General features: G+C 40.9%; 1 protein-coding gene across 4 annotated transcripts in view; it reads right to left on the reverse strand.

Moving 5' to 3' along the window:
- Positions 1-15,012, reverse strand: part of LOC125452825 (kelch-like protein 29) — a 371,153-nt gene extending 356,141 nt beyond the window's left edge. For 2 of the 4 annotated variants that reach the window (XM_059645636.1, XM_048531718.2), the window contains exon 1: positions 14,654-15,012. The gene's annotated coding sequence lies outside the window, so the exon portion shown is untranslated. Of the gene's footprint in view, positions 1-8,869; positions 8,931-14,086; positions 14,197-14,653 lie in introns of those variants that run through there. The other 2 variants (XM_048531717.2, XM_048531719.2) reach the window with 2 other exon arrangements.
- Between the last annotated feature and the right edge of the window lie 861 nt (positions 15,013-15,873).

The following is a 15,873-nucleotide window of genomic DNA, read 5'->3' on the forward strand; positions in this document are numbered from 1 at the left end:
TTTAACCATTTTTCATCCAGCGTGCTCTGTCCAACATCAACAATCAGCTTCCCCAGCTTCCTCCCACAACACTGGCCCCTGATAACTACACCCAGCCATTGACTTTCAATGGTCAGACATCCAAGACTGACCGTGGTCCTTGACCCGAATTAACAGACAGTCCCAAATCCCTAAATGGTCTGAATTCACACAGCTGACAATGACACACTCTCTACATTGTACAGGTACAGACCCACTGAGACTTGACATGCCACAAGGCCAAATCTGAATCTCTCTGCTCATTTGTGAGAATTGCATCTCACTGTTGAACACCTGGTTGGAAAATGAAACATTTTGCTCTTGACATCAAGAATTCCCTCTTTGAGCATCATCTTAATTTGTCCCAACTTTCTCATCATTGCCAAAGTGGCTGGGAAGATTCACCCAGGGCTGATGTTTTGTATTGGGTATGGCTTCTTCAGAATTTGCAGTCATATTTAATTTGAAACGCTAATATATCTATTGTTATTTTTCCCCTCACTGAGATTTCCCCCATTTAAAACAAAAATAAACTATGAAAGAATTATCCAGACATTTTATCAATTCTTCAAAGTGAGGGACAAAGATTGACTCAATGCTGAAATACCTTGCTCATTCATTGTGCAGGATCACATGTGAAGATCAGTCAGTGGGGAAGTAAATTGCTGAAGTCTCAGATCACATAGCAGTACTGGTAAATATGTACAACAGCAAGACTGGAAACATACACACTTCGGGACAGAAGTATACAAAATTCCGCTATTGTAACGAGCCATATGAATTTCATACAAAGAATTGTACTCATTGTTTAAAGTTTAATAAAAAAAGGATTCAGAGAAGAATCTAAGTATAAAAAAGGGGAAGTGATCCATCAATAAAACGTAACTGCTGTAAGTGTTTAAACAACGACCACTAGAAGTCAGCAATGGAACTACAAACAATGACACATTTCCAAGAAAGAATTGTTGATTTTATAGGAATAAACTTTGCACATATTTATGTACTTTTTATGATGGGTTTTCCAGGAAACTGGAAAAATGAACTTACTTTTAATCGTCATGGATAAACTATGCACTATTGCTGTAACTAGTAAATAATGCATTGTATTGCATCGTAATGCACTGTATAAACCATTACTGCCAAACAGAACTTGGTCTCATTCACAACTGGTTAATTACATACTTATTTGTAAAGATGTTATGTTAAATATATGTATAATTTAGAAGAATAATATTGCCATCTGTTAGAACAGTTTAATTCTTCAGTTTTGGGCAATTTTAAACATAAACAAAAATGTAATATTATAGGTTGTGAGAGTGAATGCTTGCATAAATTAGTTATTATAAAATCGTTGCAATTTAAAAAATGAATACCAAGATTTCCTACAGATAGATTTTAAGGAAATCAATTGTAAGGAAAGGACTACTGTTATATTCATCACCGCAATATACAATTATTACAGTCATATTAAGAGAAAGATTAAAAATGGATTAGAATTATTGTGGGTATTCTGTATACATTCTTTGCTACGGCAGATACCAACAGAATTTTTTGGTTAAATGTATCATTTGTTTTGATTTATTGAAATATTATCAAATTATAAAAGTCACAAGTTCCCTCAAGTAATAAGTTCTATCATTTTAATAGTTGAATTGAAAGCAGAAATGAAGTATTACATTAGTTTTATATCTGTGTCATATGACCTTTTCTGGAAAACACTTTAAATGCGTTTTAACAATCAGAAAGGAATTACCTGGAACTTTATTCATCCATTTGTTTTCATTATCAAGAACTCCCTGGGTAGTCAATTCTCCTATTTTCAATGGTAATGATTTTACACAAATGGCAGACAGCAGGCAGTGAAAGGAAGCACTGAATAAAATTATGATCTGTATATTTCAGCACATATCATTAAGTGGTTGAGGTATGTTTATCTTGTCGTTTGTTTGGACTTTGCATGTACTCAAATGTTACCTGTGCTCACATTCTAATCAGAAACTAACACCAGGATTCAACGTGTAAACATACATCCCAGTCACAAACTCCTTCCATAAGTTCCACTGGGAAATGGAAATGGAAATGGAAATGGAAGCCCTTCAAATATGTTGAGTTGGTGGCAATGGCGTGGAGTAAGGTGAGTAGGTCACTTTGTCTGACAAATTGAAAAGAAAACAAAACTGATTTAAGAAATATGCTGGGTGAGAAAAGCTAAAGAAGAAAAATGATTTGGTCATTTCAAATGAATTCAAACACCGCCCGACCAAATGCATGAAGGAAGTGAATAGAGTTGAAATGTTAAGTTTGTCTGTCTCTCCACAAATGTTGCTGGACTCTCTGAATTGCTGCAGCATTTTCTGTTTGTATTCAGCCAGAAAACATTGCTTAGCAAAAGCACAGCTAAGAACAATGAAGAAGGGAACACAGAAAAGACTGGTGAGTAGGCAGTTCAGGCATGCATTAGGCTGAAGGATGCCCAGTTGAGGTTAACCACTCGGGAGAAAGATATTTTCAGTGGCAAAGTTCCTAGATGTACTTGTTTTATACCAAATGGTACCTGTCATTTTCAGCAAGTTACCGCGGCACAACTTGTTCACCACGGGCTGAGCGCCAAGTACAAAGAAATATCTTGTGGACCAGTTTATTCATCATTTATGAACATACTGATAGGGGGGTATATACGTAGTTTGAAGTAATCTGATTCATGTCTTAATCTAACTTGCATCATGTATCGTTGGTGTAGAGTGTTGAAATTCAATCCCAGCTATTCCTGGAGCTATCAGGAAAGTCAAAATTGTTATCAAAGTATGCAAAGCACCCCAACTTAACTTGAGTCCACCAGACAGGTAATAGAAATCATGGACCAGATTTTTGTACTGAGCAATAAGTACAGCTTATTACAAGCATATTCTAGCTACAGGTGAACAATCATGAACTGTCAACATATTAGTCCACTGGTTAAAACTCTAACCCCCTATAATCCCCCTGTGCACACATACAGACCTCCAAAAAAAGTGTGTTATGGTTGGCGGGAAAACTGGGAAAGCCCAATTATCCTCACCCACAACAGGGTTTGATGAGATTATTCTGTTGGTGGTCAGGAACTGTTACCCCATGACCCCTCCTCTCCAGTAATTTCACATGCTTGCATGAAATACAGAGCAATTTGTTCACATTTTACAAAGTCAGTGACTTATTGGTTAAAAGAAACAGCCTACAGAAACTGGTGAGGGAAAGTAAATTGGTTTTTTTCAGACTTGAGGTACTTTTTACTGCAGAGAAAAGGGCACCATGTGTCCTTCGAAATATGAAGGCTTCTGGACATATTGTTCACATCCACAAGCTATACAGCTACCTGGGAGCCAAACACATACATGGTGGCAAGCAGAAGGTCTTTGCCATTGACAAATGGCATTGCTCATACTGCTCATTCAGAAGAAACTAATTTGGAGGAAGCTCATGAATGAAGACACACAATTCTTTGGGAACACCCATCGATAGAAAGAAGTACGGAAAAGGGAATGTAGAAAGGAATAACAGTGATTTCAATACCAAGGACCAATTCTAGCTTCTGGAGACACCTTCTAAAGGATGTGGTTGGAGATGGGGCTCTCGGATCAGGCTCAGCGCCAATATAAAGGACCCAAGAACCCACGACCAGATAAATGGAATTTCCTAGGTGAATAGCCATAATTGTTCATGAGTCATTGCCAGTTCACCTGCAACTAAACTTTCCCATTTGGTTGAAAAAAAATTGTAAACATTACTTGCAATAAGTTTTGGGAGCTTACTTTTTAAAAGTGCTACAACTCTTTTCACAACCCTTGATCTTTTTTTAGAAAAAGTCCTTATCCCATTTCAGTACACAATCAAAATACAGAAAAATAAAAAATATATTGTATTTAAACTTGGTACAAACTTCTACTAGTTAAAAGAAATCTGCATGAGATTTGATTCATCTGCATGCAACATAAGTATGCTGTGATTCTATTTATTTCAGTTTCCATTTTTGGATATTTTATTCAAAGATTTCTGAAGTAATGTATATGTTACTCTCAAGTAATCTTGCATGCAAAAGCGGAATTGCACTTCAAGCAAGTAAATTAATTTGGGCCAGTGAAGGACAAACTGTACCTCATGTGTACACAAACGTTATTCCCAAAATAGTTTAAAACAGCGTGTAAAATGAAAATAAATCCACCAATTCCTCCTCATGCATAAACAAAATATAGAACTAAAGATGACTTCCGATTTCACCATCCTCTTTACATGTACGCTAAAAGGTTGTAAAAAAAAACTGCCATGGGTGATTTAAGAGAATTTCAAAGTCAAAAACATGAATTCATAATTGGCCATTCGCTGCTACTACCAGTTCGTCAAATGGCATTTGGTCAAACTTTTTAAAACTTCTGACAGGATAACACTAATGTATGGTGGTGTATTACAGTGCCCTCAGGAAGTTTAAATTGCTGTGGCAATGTTCACTTTTACATGTATGTCGTGGTCTGGAATAGTGATAGGCTCCAATTTTCTTCTTCACCAAACTGCTGACCTGGGGTCTCTTGTACTCTCACCACCTGGGATTTCTTGTACCCTCACCACCTGGGATCTCTTGTACCCTTTTACTACATGGGATCTCTTGTACTCTCAACACCTGGGGTCTCTTGTACCCTCACCAACTGGGATCTCTTGTACCCTCACCAGCAGGGGTCTCTTGTACCTTCACCAACTGGGATCTCTTGTACCCTCACCAGCAGGGGTCTCTTGTACCCTCACCAACTGGGGTCTCTTGTACCCTCACCAACTGGGATCTCTTGTACCCTCACCACCTGGGGTCTCTTGTACCCTCACCACCTGGGGTCTCTTGTACCCTCACCACCTGGGATCTCTTGTACCCTCACCACCTGGGATCTCTTGTACCCTCACCACATGGGATCTCTTGTACCCTCACCACATGGGATCTCTTGTACCTTCACCACCTGGGATCTCTTGTACCTTCACCACCTGGGATCTCTTATACCCTTTTACTACATGGGATCTCTTGTACCCTCACCACCTGGGATCTCTTGTACCCTCACCACCTGGGATCTCTTGTACCTTCACCAGCTGGGGTCTCTTGTACTCTCACCGCCTGGGATCTCTTGTACCCTCACCGCCTGGGATCTCTTGTACCCTCACCGCCTGGGATCTCTTGTACCTTCACCGCCTGGGATCTCTTGTACCCTCACCACCTGGGGTCTCTTGTACCCTCACCACCTGGGATCTCTTGTACCCTCACCACCTGGGGTCTCTTGTACCCTTTTACTACATGGGATCTCTTGTACCCTCACTACCTGGGATTTCTTGTACCCTCACCGCCTGGGATTTCTTGTACTCTCACCGCCTGGGATCTCTTGTACTCTCACCGCCTGGGATCTCTTGTACTCTCACCGCCTGGGATCTCTTGTACCCTCACCACCTGGGATCTCTTGTACCCTCACCACCTGGGATCTCTTGTACCCTCACCGCCTGGGATCTCTTGTACCTTCACCGCCTGGGATCTCTTGTACCCTCACCACCTGGGATCTCTTGTACCCTCACCACCTGGGGTCTCTTGTACCCTTTTACTACATGGGATCTCTTGTACCCTCACCACCTGGGGTCTCTTGTACCCTCACCAACTGGGATCTCTTGTACCTTCACCAGCTGGGGTCTCTTGTACTCTCACCACCTGGGATTTCTTGTATCCTCACCACCTGGGATCTCTTGTACCCTCACCACCTGGGGTCTCTTGTACCCTTTTACTACATGGGATCTCTTGTACCCTCACCACCTGGGGTCTCTTGTACCCTCACCACCTGGGATCTCTTGTACCTTCACCACCTGGGGTCTCTTGTACCCTCACCACCTGGGGTCTCTTGTACCCTCACCACCTGGGGTCTCTTGTACCCTCACCACCTGGGGTCTCTTGTATCCTCACCACCTGTGGTCTCTTGTACCCTTTTACTACATGGGATCTCTTGTACCCTCACTACCTGGGATTTCTTGTACTCTCACCGCCTGGGATCTCTTGTACCTTCACCACCTGGGGTCTCTTGTACCCTCACCACCTGGGATCTCTTGTACCCTCACCACCTGGGATCTCTTGTACCCTCACCACCTGGGATCTCTTGTACCCTCACCACCTGGGATCTCTTGTACCCTCACCACCTGGGGTCTCTTGTACCCTTTTACTACATGGGATCTCTTGTACCCTCACCACCTGGGGTCTCTTGTACCCTCACCACCTGGGATCTCTTGTACCTTCACCAGCTGGGGTCTCTTGTACTCTCACCACCTGGGATTTCTTGTATCCTCACCACCTGGGATCTCTTGTACCCTCACCACCTGGGGTCTCTTGTACCCTTTTACTACATGGGATCTCTTGTATCCTCACCACCTGTGGTCTCTTGTACCCTTTTACTACATGGGATCTCTTGTACCCTCACTACCTGGGATTTCTTGTACCCTCACCACCTGGGATTTCTTGTACTCTCACCGCCTGGGATCTCTTGTACTCTCACCGCCTGGGATCTCTTGTACTCTCACCGCCTGGGATCTCTTGTACTCTCACCGCCTGGGATCTCTTGTACTCTCACCGCCTGGGATCTCTTGTACTCTCACCGCCTGGGATCTCTTGTACTCTCACCGCCTGGGATCTCTTGTACTCTCACCGCCTGGGATCTCTTGTACTCTCACCGCCTGGGATCTCTTGTACTCTCACCGCCTGGGATCTCTTGTACTCTCACCGCCTGGGATCTCTTGTACTCTCACCGCCTGGGATCTCTTGTACTCTCACCGCCTGGGATTTCTTGTACCCTCACCAGCTGGGATTTCTTGTACTCTCCCCACCTGGGATTTCTTGTACTCTCACCGCCTGGGATTTCTTGTACTCTCACCGCCTGGGATTTCTTGTACTCTCACCGCCTGGGATTTCTTGTACTCTCACCGCCTGGGGTCTCTTGTACCCTCACCAGCTGGGATTTCTTGTACTCTCACCGCCTGGGATCTCTTGTACCCTCACCAGCTGGGATTTCTTGTACCCTTATTACCTGCAACTGGATACGTTGGTAGGATCCACAGGATGACACTCGCCTGTTTCGTTACATTACTGAACCCCCCTCCCTCAGGCATCAAGTGCCAAAGCAAGCCCTGAGTTGGAACTTCTGGATCAGAGGCAGGGAAACTACCCACTGTACCAGTCGGGGAAATGTTTCAAAAGGTGAGAGGAAAAAGATTTAAAAAGGATATGGGGGGCAACTTTTTTTTTACACACAGTGACTGGCTCGCATGTGGAATGAACTGCCAGAGGAAGTGATGGATGCAGGTACAATTATATCATTTAAAAGATATTTGGATAGGAAAGCTTTGGAAGGATATGGGCCAAATGCAGGCAAGTGGGACTTGTTTAGTTTGGTAACTTGGTCGGCATTGACAAGTTAGACCAAAGGGTCTGTTTCCATGCTGTATGAGATTCCAAGACATCCTAACAGCAGCTTACAGAAATGACCACAGTTATAGCTTTTACACATTACATTTCACTCATGCACTTCATTTATAAAATCTTTGTTGACTACTTGAATTGATATCTCTTTATGCAATCTGTAAACATTCAAATGTTTCACATCCAGAACGGTCCAACATGAAACATGTTTCAGCTTCATAGTAAGTCAACAGATTTACACTTTTAGAATACCCCTATTTCACCAAATAAATTCGGGTAGACTTGTATAGAAACCTATACAAACTTATTACTTGCAAAGATTTACACAATGTCAGCAATATTTTAGCTGCATCAATGTCAAAAAGACAACATAAAGTTGTCACAGGGTTAGATTTTGATCTGGAGCAATATATTGGACAGGACATTCACTTTTGGTTCACTGTTCTAATAAACCTTTTCTTCAGACTGAAGTCAGCATCTAGTGCTGTGATTTATCATTTGGCTCTGCAATAAGTTGCTCTCGACACAATATAACCTTGGTGGCAGTCAAAGCCATTCAAATAATGTCTCACTAAAATCCAAGTAAAATATCATGGATGCTGAAAATTCAAATTAAAAACAGAAAATGGTGAAAATATTGAGCAGGTCTGCAGAATCTAGGGACAGAAACAGAGTTAACATTTCAAGTCAAGTAGAACCCCTTTTCAGTGCTGAAGGAAGGTGAATTTTATCCCATCCTGCAGCCTTTTCCAGACCTATCAACCGTACCCACCTCCTCATGGCACAATACCTATCACTTTCTAATGTCAGTTCTGAAGAAGTCATATTTAATTTAAAAGAATAGTTTGTTTCTCTTTGCAAATGTTGCCAGACCAGCATGGTATTTCCAGTATTTTCTGCTTTTTATTTAGTGCTCTATTAAAGAGGTTTATACTGTTCAAACGCAGAGCAATGCTATTCAACCTCATGCTAATCATTCTTCCCATTCACCTTTTATTAAAAAAAAGAAGAGTAAGTTTTCAGCTTTAAGTCAATTATCACTTTTCTGTGCTGAAAGTGCCTGCTCTTACTTAGGAGTGAACAGCTTTTTGGTATTTGTCTTATTCATTCTATATGACCATTGATGTCCAAAAGACCATTCCAAAACAATCACAGACACAGAGACACACACATACACACGCATATATACACACACATGCACGCGCACACACGCACAGACACATGCATATACACACACACATGTGCATGCATAGATGTATACACACAGACACACAAATACACACGCGTTTATGCACATGCATGCGCACACAGACACACGCATATACACACACATACACACACAAAAACAATAATCAAGAATGGGAGACCAAAACTGTTGAGATATGCACTGACCTGGCTAATTACAAACAGCAGCCTCACAGACAAGGTCATCAAGGAAGGTTGTCAATTACTTTTTAAAAGTTCCATTTTATTTTGCCTTCTTTCTTTAAAACTTGGCTGGAAATGGTGCATATTAATAAAATCTAGTCAAAACATTTGAGAACAAAATAGTTTTAATATTTCACGTTTAATTTGACATGATTCAGAAACTCAACGCTCAGCTGTATTCACTAATTAGGATTTGGATGCTGTTGCTTATGATAATTAGCATTTAAAAAAAAGTACTTTAATATTGATTTTTGTCAAATCATAAAGCCTATTAAAGGCAATCCAGTCATGCACAGATCCATTATCTCACACTAACAGATTAAACAGTAAGTAATGAGCTGTTATGGCAGAGACAGTCGACATTAGTGTACAGCAAAAAAAAATTTTTCAAAATGAAATTTGCCAACAGAAATCATAAATACTAACATATATCTAATGCTGGATTCACCCACACATCATGCCAACACAAAATGTGCTGAGTATAATAATTGGCCTAGTGTTTACTGAAGGACTTGAGCCTATCACAATATTTGTTCTGGTTTCCTCTGGTTCACTGGGTCAGCCGATTTCCACAGCTTGCATGCTCAAGCAAATTGTTTGAAATCTCAAACTACTCGACAGAAGAAAGGAATGGGTGATACAAGATCGGCACATGTATGAATATAGCTGTTTAATATGTCACGGCACCAAATCAGTAGACTTTAACATTCTATTGGGAATTTTGCTCAGCAAAACACAAAGATGTCAAAGAGATTGGGAAGAGAAGTGGATGGATTTACACTTGAAAGTGGCTACAAAACATTTTGACAATTCAAAATATATAATTTATAATTAGAAGGGCAAAATGGTTGACCATTTAGCATGTTAACTCTTTGGAGAACTGAGCAAGGCATCCTGATAATAAAATAGAATACGTCATTCCGATTGCTTGTACTCAATGTTGATAAATATGCTGTAGAGGATAATGTTGTAACTGACTGGTTGTGAATCTTGTATAGTAGCTTAATTATGGTTTCTAAACATGAATAATTAAACACAACATCTTTGAAGCACATTCTCTCACTGGTTTATTTTTAGCAAATTGTCAATAAAAAGTGATAAATGCTTACAACAGCTATATAAAAAAGTGTACTTCTCAGATACAAAAAAAATCAGTTTCTCAAGCAATCTGCAGATTAATTCATATTTCCAGACTTTTTCAAAGATTATTCAGTGTTACAAGCACCTCAGGCGACCCAATGAAATGTTAATCTCTCTTAAATGTTCTCCTCACTTCTTCACAAAGTACTGACTGTGCAAGTTCATGAACAAGTTATCAATCTCTACAGTTTAAAACATTTTTGAAGAGGAGTTATCAGAACGAGTACAATATTCAATGTGAAAAACATTATAAATAATACCTCGAACATCTGGAAACCCCAGATCATGCAGACAAGTCTGGTCATAAGATGGCGATATTACTGTAGATGTGAAGCAACATGTTACAGTATAACTCCACAAAAGCAATTAACTGAAATTGTCTTTCTTGATATCTGAACTGAGGGAACTGTCTGTAAAATCATAGAATCATAGAATCCTTACAGTGTGGAAACAGGCCACTTGGCCCATCAAGTACACAATGACCCTCCAAAGAGAGTCCCATCAAGACCCACCCACCCTAAAGATTTAACAATTTGTCTTCTAGGTTTGTTTATTTTCCTTTACATTTAGTGAAGACCAACTGAATGTTTCTGATCCAGAGAGCAGACCTGAAGCAGCAAATAGAAGAATGTGTAAATATTCACATTTAAGTTGGTGATCGCTTATTCCCCTCAATTGCTGACCCAAGAACTGAGACAGATAGATCATGCACTTGCTGATATTCAAACACATACTGTCAAATTTAAAAGAAGACTTGAATCAGGCAGTGCATGGCTCAAATACTTGAGATAATGACATTCACTGTTCATCAGTGCCTAGCAAATGGACTGGTAGCAGTCAAAAGAATCAAGTACAAAGATTGCAAACTTTCCACTTGACGTCTCTACTGTGAAAGCTGAAACATCCTCAAAAACTATTAAGGCTTACACAAACTAAAATTGAGTTTTATTTATTTGTTATTTAAAAGAACTATTTTACTGTAACAAAAAAAAATAGGGAGGCAATTTGGCTCAGTGATAATATTGCCATACTCTAGATCGCTCACTGCTAACTGGATACAAGAATAAGGTCCCTAAATAATTGGACCAGTAGAATAGTCTGGATGGAGTGAACATTGGCTCCATTCTATACATTTAAGTCAAAGAACATCCAGTAGGCGCACTTGTCTCTGTTGAGGGGAATATAATCCAAAGACAAACACCAAGGAAAGCATCTCTCTCACTCTCCCCAGCACACAACTTGGAAATCTCATGTATCAGACTTAAACCTGGACCTGTTTAAAACAGAACACAATTAGTGATAGCTGGACCTAACCTTAACCCTAACCCTAACCTTACTATACCATCAGACGGTTGCTCAAAAGTGTAATATTATTCTGAAAATGTAATATTATTGTATTACCAAAATAGTAAGGATCAAAATTACATTTTTCTTTCCAGCATTGCGCAATGTAAAATAGTCTCCAGTGTGTTTGGCTGATGAGGTATTGTGCGCAAAAATACATTTCTTGAATCTAGTTTGGTGGCAGCCACGCATCATTTAACAGTGATTCTTTTGAAACATTAAAAAGATGTTAAAACAATTTTTAATTTTTTAAACTAATTGACTTACGGTATTAAAATATCTCAAAATATTACACACAACTGTTTTTTTTGAGATACAGGAACCATAGTTGTTTTTGCCTGAAAACAGTGCTTCTTCCAGCAGACAGTAATGATAAAAATGTGCATGTTAAGACATGTGTTATGTGATCATATTCAATGTGTGCAGAGTACCTATAATAATCTGTTCAGCAAGAAATCAGTTACATTGTTGATCTGACATTTAATAATGGATACCAAATTTTAACTTATTACTCTACCTAATTTTAACAAGTAGTTTAGCTATAAAAGATCATCTAGGTTTGTTTATTTTCACTGCTAATGTTATATTCAATCCTTACTCTGCCATAGAAAGTTATTTCAGATGCATTACAATGCAGAATATTAAGTGTTTAATAAAACTTGAAAATTACTCTAAAATATTTGCACAACTCAAGTGCAATGGGTACTGATACTGTACCATTCCATGCAGAAGTAATTTATTAGATAAAATGCACATTAAAAATATTTCTAATTGTTGTTTTCAAGTTAGGAAAGCTACCCCCAACAAGCCTGCTTTCGATGGATTGAAACGTTTTGGCAAATGACAATTCTTAAATAAATTGAATATCTTTTACTCGGTTATATTCATTAAACTAAAATACACAACTTTGAAAAAGGAAACAGAAACTTGTTAGGAAAATAAGTTATTTTAAAAGACCTGGCATCTGATATCAATTGGTGTCCTGTCTCTTTAAATCACAGATCCAATTTTAAACATAGTTTTTCATCGACGACTACTGGAAATTTCGTTGTGGATAAGGTGGCCAAGGCAGTGCTGGAGGGCAACTCAGTGAAAACTTAAAGCATCATTTGAAAATGAATAAGTACATTGGAGTTTGAAACAGTTAAATAGCCTGTGACCCTTTTGACAGAAAGCTTTAGTCAAAAAGTGAAATAGCGGAAAATAAAACATCGCAAATGCATGGCATATTTCAGCACTTCAAACCATCCCTATATTCATTTTACAGCGAGTATTTTCAGTGTAGTCACTGCTGTAACATGGAGAGGACACCACTCAGCTTCCGCTCTTCGCTTTCACAACCATCAAGCTGCTAATAGCCATCAGTTAATTTGTCCTTGTGTTCTTAAGTACTGAGGGATAAATGCCGGGCACTGCGCTAGGGAGAACTTATCTGCTCTTCTCGGAAACAGTTCCACGGGATTTATTTCACATCCATCTGAAAGGGTAGCGGGGGAGGGTCGGATTACCGTCTCCTGTGTAAGGCAGCACCATCACACAAAATGCAAAGGAAAACTGCCAAAGTTTTCAATGTCAAGTATTCCCAAACCGGTGTCTGAATATTTGATACACGATCAAGAAATTACGCCCGTTAAAACAGTGAAAGGTCGCGTGTATAGCTTTGCGCTGTCGGTAAATAAACTGTTTTCCCTGAATCATCTTGGTCTGGCTGGGATTAGGGTTGAAAAAGGGGCTCCGCTATCTGCCCTGGTTATTGAACAGGCCGAGGGGCTACACCGCTGAAATTGACTCGCTGCTTCACCTCATTTCCGGCAGCTGCTGTACCTTCGAGCCGCTCCCTATCACAGCGCTCGGGCTTTCAAACACAAGGGTTTGTATCGAAACAATGGCCGGGTCTTCGGTGAACTGTGCCAGGAAGAGGAGGGGTACGGGGCACCTTAGAGCGGTGGGCGAGGATGCGAGAAGATCAGAGCCCGGCGCTAACACAGAGAAGCCTATGAGACACACACACACACACACACACACACACACACAGAGCCCGGCTGGGGCTATGCTTGCATTTACACAGACCCCAAACCCACACGTAAAGGAATTGCACTGTGCCACAGTAACCGCTGTATTCAAAATCTGCTCTGCCATCTGCATTCCCGGAATGGTACAAAAATAAACGACTGTGTGCGGACAGATTAAAAGAGATTAACAGCCCGGTATAGACTAGGTTCCTTGGAACGCTCGGGAACCGCACTTATAGCTGGGAGCAAAATCAGAACCGCTCACACTAGACCATCACTAACACGAGGTCTGACTTAGCTCTTTCGCTGTACCCCTTCTCAACAATAACATACACATTTACTGAAACCCCTCTGCACAATCAACTTCCATAAAGTCTGATAAAGTTATGAAAACAAAGCCAAATCGCCGGTTCTTCATCACTTTGCAACACACCTAAAACCAGTCTGTTTTCTCCCCCCTAAATCGGCAAACACTTGTTTTCTTTTTTAGGAAACAGGCTCGCTGTATTTCTGCCAACATCGAAACTCTAGCTGGTTTATCAACAGCAAAAACACGCCTTGAAATGATTTGACATTCAGGAGAACATACAATAACAAATGAAGGGGGGAAACAGGTCGGGGGAAAATGCGATTGAAAAAGGTGGGGGGGGTGGGGGAGGTGGAAAGCAGAAAGCGACCAACTTACTCAAGATGCTGATGTGCCAGTGCCTTTGGAGTGGGAGACGCTTTCTCAGTAACTTTGGGCTGTATGGGGGTGTGCAGCGACCGCTATAAATCCGAATGTTTAATGTGTCACTTGGCCGAGCGAGGAGCAAGTTTTATAGAGAAGGAGGGGGCGCGCAGGCGCAGCGTTTGTGAGCATACTGGAGACACACACACACAGAGCTCCAGCTAAAGCAGCGCTCACAAATGACCCATACACACACACACACACACACAGAGCTCCAGCTAAAGCAGCGCTCACAAATAAACGACACACACACAGCTCCAGCTAAAGCAGCGCTCACAAATAACCCACTCTCACACACACACACACATACAACCCAAAACAAAATTAAACTTCACAGCCACCCCCCGCCCCCCCGGAAGCCTTTTCTCCCCAACCCTCTACCCTCCGCAAAACACTAATGTAAAAACAAAAGTCAAATAAATGGCCCTGCAAATAGCCGCAGCATCTCCCGTTACCAGAGCCCAGCAACAAAAGGTACTAAAAGCCGCAGATAACGATCCCATTAACAGCACAGCCCCTTACCTCCACTGTCCACACTCCGGACGTGGCTCTCCTTGCACAATTCTCCGACCCTCAGCAAAAAGGGGAGTCCTGTTTCGTTTTGTATTTTTTTTTGTGTGTGTGTTTTTTAATTTAGTGTGTACTAGATTCTGTTTGTTTGTTTGATGAACCAGACCAGCAGTTCTTCCAGAAGGATGCCCACTTTAATTCAGATTCCGAATATTTCCATAATCTGCTGCTTTTCATTTTCTTTCAATGCTTTAATGGGTTTTTTTCAGATCTCCCCACCCCTTCTCTGGGTTGGTAGGCAGTGAGGAAGCAGGCTGGTGATTTAATTCTAAGGGATTTTTATCTCCCATATTCCCTTCCTCCCTCGCTCCGTCCTCCTCCCCTCCTCCTACTGCTGCTGCTGGAACCAGGCCAGCGCCAGTAGCTGAAGGAGGACTCCGCACCGCCTGCTTTGCAATCACCTACCCCAAGTACGCCGCCGATTACCCGGGGCACGCTCCCGACAGCCGGCGACGTGCCCCCGCTCAGCTCAGGTGTCACTCGGCTCCCCTCCCTGCAACAGCGGATTGAGCCTGGAGCTATCTGGACATTCGCTTTCGTCCTGAACCCATTTCAGCTCCTTTTATTATTGTTATTATTATTTTTAAAACCCCAAGAGCTTCGAGCACAGCTTCTTCCCTGCCGTTATTAGACTGATGAATGGATTCTCTGACTTAAAATAAGACTCATCTTGTTAATGTTGATCTTGCCGAGGACACATCCTGTGCAGTGTAACCTGTATGCCTCACTCTGTCCAAGTTTTTTCTTCACCCTATAATCAGTATTTTTTTTTCTTGCTATGACCAGCCTGCACTGCTCACAAACAAAGCTTTTCACTGCATGTGACAATAAATCAAATCAATTAAAAAATTGCTGTGATTTACGGGGTTACTTTGCTTTGACGCAGAATGCATGATAATTTGCATCTAGACATTTTTAAAACGTCATTCATAATTGAAGCGTAACTAGAACTAAATTAAGAAAAAAAGTAAGCAATATCTAGTGGGAAATAATGGAGGGATAAGTGGCCATTCCAGCTGTCTCTCGTCATGTCTTCCAGTTTCTTAATGTTAAAAATTGTTGACTGTATCTGCAGAGACCTTAAAGCAACATTGATTCACAGTTTGCCTCTTTACACCAATATATTGATTTACTACGGAAATTAGGGAGCTGGAATTTCATACCATATTGCA

The sequence above is a fragment of the Stegostoma tigrinum genome, chromosome 4 (assembly GCF_030684315.1).
Source record: "Stegostoma tigrinum isolate sSteTig4 chromosome 4, sSteTig4.hap1, whole genome shotgun sequence".
Taxonomy (NCBI): Eukaryota; Metazoa; Chordata; class Chondrichthyes; order Orectolobiformes; family Stegostomatidae; genus Stegostoma; species Stegostoma tigrinum.